Source organism: Pristiophorus japonicus, chromosome 1 (assembly GCF_044704955.1).
Source record: "Pristiophorus japonicus isolate sPriJap1 chromosome 1, sPriJap1.hap1, whole genome shotgun sequence".
Taxonomy (NCBI): domain Eukaryota; kingdom Metazoa; phylum Chordata; class Chondrichthyes; family Pristiophoridae; genus Pristiophorus; species Pristiophorus japonicus.
In genome coordinates, this window is record NC_091977.1 from 398,585,441 (window position 1) to 398,591,611 (window position 6,171).

General features: G+C 42.4%; 1 protein-coding gene across 4 annotated transcripts in view; it reads right to left on the minus strand.

Moving 5' to 3' along the window:
- Nucleotides 1–6,171, minus strand: part of sgk3 (serum/glucocorticoid regulated kinase family member 3) — a 174,674-nt gene that overhangs the window by 136,738 nt on the left and 31,765 nt on the right. The gene's annotated exons all lie outside the window — the stretch shown is intronic.

A 6,171-nucleotide genomic window follows, 5' to 3' on the forward strand; every position in this document is an offset into this window, starting at 1 on the left:
AAGTCACCAGTCTTGCCTCATAAATCAGACCCCAACACTGAGGATCAGCCTCGTGGCTCTCCTCTGCACCGTCTCCAGCAGCTGAATGGCTCCCTTGTTACTTGGTGATTGAAATTGGACAGAGTACGCAAAGTACAATAAAGGAAGAAGGAAAAAGGAAATAAAGAAAAGGAGTGACTTGCATTTCACCATGTCAAGACATCCCAAAGCGCTTCACAGCCAATTATGTACTTTTGTAGTGTAGCCACTGTAATGTAGAGTTTACCATAGTTGAATTGAGTCATCACTTCCTCAAAGAAACTAAGGAGGCTCGCTGCAATTTGGCTGCCGCTTTTGCCTACATAATAGTGACAACGTTTTAGAAGTAATGCATTGGCTGTAAACAACTTTGAAGTGTTCTGAGGACATGAAAGGCAAGATATAAATCCAAGTTCTTTCTTTCGACCTCTTCATGGTATTGGGGCACTAACCCACTGTGAGACTGCCTTATAAAGATGCAATAAACTGTTCGCCACAAGTTATTTTCAATATAAAATATTGCAGATATCTGTGAAAGTACAACAATGGTTAAACCACTGGGATTGTGATAATGCCCATTTTATTTTATCACAGCAGGAATCTCACTTTCCTGAAAGTACAACATTATTGAGAGCTTTAGCCAAATCACAAATATATCCATCTATATTAAAAATCTTACATATGCATGCACTGTTCATTAATCTCTTCCATTATAATCCACATTTATAATGGAAAGTGCCTATGTAAACATGTCAGGTTGGTGTCACCGCTGGTAGGAGGGTGTAATTACAGCATGAAAAGTTTGCATAGGCTCTTTCCATATTATGGGCCCAATTTTCCTCAACCCCTTTTTTCGGCGCACTTACCCTAAATGCACCGACTTTGCGTGCTGGAAACGGTGTCGAAAAAAAGCGGTCCCATTCTGCCGAGTCTCGTGTCCTAGCGCGGCGTACATAGTGCAGTGGGGGGGCAGAGCAACAGCCCAGTGCACGAAACATTGCTGGCAGCTGTCCGCATGCGCAGTGGAGTCTGCGCTCCTGCTCCTTGCCCTCCCAGTGTGTCCTGCAGGCCGTGAGCTGGACCCAATGCTCGCAGCCCCTATCCCTGGCCGAAGGGACGCCCCAATGTTCGCCTGGTGAGTGGGGAATATCCTGCAGTATTTATTCAGGGTCGCTCAGAGTTGTCAGAAACGGAGTGCAAAAGTTGGGAATTTGGTAAGTGGGAATTCGGTGCAGAGAGGGGAAGGAGGTTCTGTTTTTTGGCTTCAATACTTGTAGTGGTTCATGTTACATATTTAAATATTTCACATAATCTCCCTATAACTTAAACTAGATCAAGATTAAAAAACTTTAAATAGATATTGAAAGGTTGTTTCCCCCAGCTGAGATTAACCACTTTGGACCCAAAATAGATCAGAATAAATGGTGAAGCTCGGAACTGTGATGCTTTAAATGTACTAGCCTGCGCCGAATTCTTAACTGCCCGCAATGTTTTTCAGAGCTGGCCACATACGCTGACCTAAATTGATTTGGAGTAAGCTTTAGCTGGCCAAAGTGGCATAAATGGCCAAAACAGGGTGACTTGGACAGGTTAGGTAAGTGGGCAAATGTTTCATGGAAGTTACAGCTGCCGATCCCGAGGAAATTCCTGGCGTATATTCATTCCATTGTGCGCTCTTTCTATGATTCCGTGGCAGTTAGCTAAAGGTTCTGTTTTTTGGCTTCAATACTTGTAGTGGTAGATGCAGTATAATGTGGATAAATATGAGGTTATCCACTTTGGGGGCAAAAACACGAAGGCAGAATATTATCTGAATGGCAGCAGATTAGGAAAGGGGGAGGTGCAACGATACCTGGGTGTCATGGTTCATCAGTCATTGAAAGTTGGCATACAGATACAGCAGGCGGTGAAGGAGGCAAATGGTATGTTAGCCTTCATAGCTAGGGGATTTGAGTATAGGAGCAGGGAGGTCTTACTGCAGTTGTACAGGGCCTTGGTTGAGGTCTCACTTGGAATATTGTGTTCAGTTTTGGTCTCCTAATCTGAGGAAGGATGTTCTGATTATTGAGGGAGTGCAGCGAAGGTTCACCAGACTGATTCCTGGGATGGCGGGACTGACATATGAGGAGAGACTGGATCAATTCAGCCTTTATACACTGGAGTTTAGAAGGATGAGAGGGGATCTCATAGAAACATATAAGATTCTGACGGGACTGGACAGGTTAGATGCAGGAAGAATGTTCCCAATGTTGGGGAAGTCCAGAACCAGGGGACACAGTGTTAAGATAAGGGGTGGGCCATTTAGGACTGAGATGAGGAGAAACTTCTTCACTCAGAGTTGTTAACCTGTGGAATTCCCTCCCGCAGAGAGTTGTTGATGCCAGTTCATTGGATATATTCAAGAGGGAGTTAGATATGGCCCTTATAGCTAAAGGGATCAAGGGGTATGGAGAGAAAGCAGGAAATGGGTACTGAGGGAATGATCAGCCATGATCTTATTGAATGGTGGTGCAGTCGCGAAGGGCCGAATAGTCTACTCCTGCACCTATTTTCTATGTTTCTAACTGGCTGGGAACACTCCCTTTTGATAAAAAAACTCAAACAATAAAAAATCGTACTTAACTGAGTTACTCTGGTGCAAGTTTATTGGGGAAAATGGTGTTTTCAAAATTTATTTTCCCCAATAAAACTTGCTCCAGAGTAACTCAGTTAGGTACGACTTTTTTTAAGTCGAGTTTTATTTCAAAAAGAGGGCATTCCAGCCACTTACGCCAGTTTTGGCCATTTATGCCACTTGGGCCAGCTAAAAATTACTCCAAATCGACTTAGGTCAGTGTATGTGGCCAGCTCTGAAAAACATTGCGGGCAGTGAAGAAAGCAGCGCACATTAGTACATCGGCGGACATTAGTGCAGGGATAGTGGAGGGAAGGTAACCGGGTTTTGGGGGTGGGGGGGAGGGGGCCGCACCAAACAAAGCAGTACATTTGCACCAAGCACAAAAAGTTATAAGCAATTAATTAACAAATAAAAAATAGAAGGAACCCTGCACCTAAAGCACCAAGAACAAAGTAATAAACAATCAATAAATAACAAATTTAAAAAAATAGAAGGAGCCCTGCACCTAAAGCACCAAAATCAATCAGTAAATACTAAAAAATAGAAGTCCTACCTTGGGGAACGCAGCGGGCCGGTGATGAGGGAGCCCATTTGGTCAAGGCTAGGGCGGCATGCTTCGGACCCCTCCCACACAGTCTGCAGCGCGCGTTTGCAGAAACGGCCTACCAGGAGCTACTGCACGCTAGCGCGCATGTGCAGAGGTCCAGGCACTATTTTCAGCGCTGGGATCTGGCTCCGCCCCCAATCCATTGGGCCACGCTGCGCCACGACCGAGGAGAGGCTGGGGAGCGGCCAGAATATGTACATCTTTTTTCGGCGCACTTGGAAGCGGACAAAAGCGGCGCGCCTCAGGTGAGGGCGCCAGAAAAAGGGGTTGGAGAAATTTGAGCCCATTGAATGCAGAGCTATTTTATTTCATCTTGTGGAGATGTATTTTATGGAGCTGTCCACCAAGTCTATATACTCTCACCCAGGAAAGCTAGAAATTAGGCCATTATATTGAATAATAGCTCTTAGGTTATCCAGTATCTCACAAACAGAGCATCGTGATTTGCCTCAAACTACTTTTTGTACTTTTTGCACTTGTTAATCCTGTTTAGTAACATATTGCTGTTGCTTCATCACTGTGAAAAAGTGTAGTGCAGACTCCAATCTATCTGATTTCTCCAAATACAGCAATGTGAGTTCCTGACACAACCTGTTGGGTCCAGGCTTTGTGCCTTCTCTGCAAAGAGATGAAAATGAAGGGACACTTTTTTTCTGGTTTGCATTTGCATTTGTCCTAGTGGTCAGTTGCAGAATGGCTGGCAGAAAGTTGGAACATCAATCCAATCGGGAACAGAATGATGTGTGGCCAAGCCCAAGGAGCCCTAAAAAAAGGGTGAGGGGAAGTGAAGCAACTTCTTGCATTTTTGCTTCAGTTTTCAATTTAAAATGCCCAAATGGTGGTTTTTGTTCTTTTTCATAATTTTTACAGTGAAGCTCAAAAATAAAGTGGGGGTTGTGGAAAACAATGTACAAGATCCAAAGACTCAACTAAAACAAAAGTTTGAATTATTTCTAAGACTCGAGCAACTATATGCGTTTCGATGTCTTAGCTTGGTTTCTGGGAAAATCCACAGATAGCAACAAATGTTCAGGGGAATTTCCAAGAACTAAGAATCTAATATTGTAATAGTTCTTGCTATTCTCACGTTGTTATTTTCTAGTTTTGAAATGTAAGTAACATTATTTGTTGCATAACTGAATCTGGTTTGGGAGCTGCTTACCCTACAATCACTGGAAAAAAAATGGAAACAGTGGCCAAGTGACAGTCTCTGAGACCACGACTGCATAAATGCCAGGATCCGTCCGGCTCACAGATGCTGGGCTCCCAGAATCTAAATTATAAAAATGGTATAAACGCAACTTTTTTTTAAACATTGCGAATGTTATTGTGATTGTTACATGATTAGTCATTTTTTCCACTAAGCTGCTATTCTTTAGATAATGGTAATTGACAGCAGGATCATTAAGGGGCAAAATTAAACTAAAACATCCTTAAATTAAAACAGTGTAAATACCAGATATATTAATCAGAAATATGTTACTGACTTTAAATGAATAGTGCCATGTGATCTTTTACGTCAACTTTATTACATTTTTAAGACTTTAAAAATTATAAAGCATTTTGATAGGGTAAATAGGGAAAGACTATTTCCTCTGCTTGGATAGTCCATGATGTCATCATGAGGAGAGAAGGAGGAATTCCTCAACTCGAGGGTTTGAGAGCATGGAATGCTCTGCCACAAGCAATGGTTGAGGCAGAGAACATTGCACCTGTTGAGAGAAAATTGTATAATTATTTGAGGTCGAGGAAGATGCATGGTTTTGGGGAGAGCAAAGTTGTGCGATTAGTTTTGGATTGCTTAAGCAAAAAGCTGGCACAGTCAAATGGACTCTGTTAGAAACCTCTGGTTCTACCTGAAAGAGCCTAATGGGGCATCAATTTAAGGTCTCATCCCACTTGGGGATTCAAACTCAAAAGTGTAGTCTTTAGCTAAAATGGGGTTCGAGACTACGGGATATTTAGACAGGGCACGCAAACAATTCAGTCCACATTTTAAAGGCATACCTACTATCCTTTTTTTATATAAATTCTTTCCACATATATTTTATGGATCTAAAGCACTGATCCATTGCATACATCTCTGTGCTCCAAGAATCAAGCCATTTGCTGCAATGAGGACATAATGCTATAACAGCACTTATGTGGGGACCAATAGACATTGTACCATTATGAAACGTTTGTTGCCCACTATCGGCAAAAAAAAAACGAAATTCTAATTAAAGTTATTGATTCTGAACAGACTGCTAGTTCTTGCACTCCAATTTACTGCCGGAGATGGGCCTTTTCGTTTTTATTATTGCAATCTGTAAAAACATCAGAGCTCAACCCCGAGAAAGCATTGATTCAAAATCCTAACGCAGAATTGGAGAAACATCATGTGAGCTAGAACAGGTACGCAGCACTGGGAGCATAGGGAGGCAGTGCAATGCCGTAGAAAATTAATTTTGCAGTACAATAGTCAAGAATGTAATCTTCACCATAAAGGGAGAAAGGAGCTTCATTCACTATCCTGCATTAAAGCAGTTGATTCTGCCAAGCACATCATTTTAAAACTCCTAAATACATTAATAGTTTCTGAATTTCCGAAAAGTGATAGGTCAATAATAAGAGCTGAAATAGGCAAAGCCTGGACTTTCTGGATTTAACGTGCTTGCAAATCCCCAAGACTCAATGCTCAGAGAATTAGGATCTTGGGTATTGTGGTGTATGTAGCACACAAATCACTGACTCCACACGGTCTGGTGTAAGTCTAACTGCTGTGACCTTCGTCCTTTATTGTTCAGCTCTAGAGTGCCTCCCAGGTGTGGTGGTCAGCCTTATATAGTCCTCGTTACAGGTGCTACCAGGGTTTCCCACCGCAGCGCCCTCTGTGGTGTGGCATAGTACTTACATTACATTTAAGGTACTGGGACGATACACACATCAT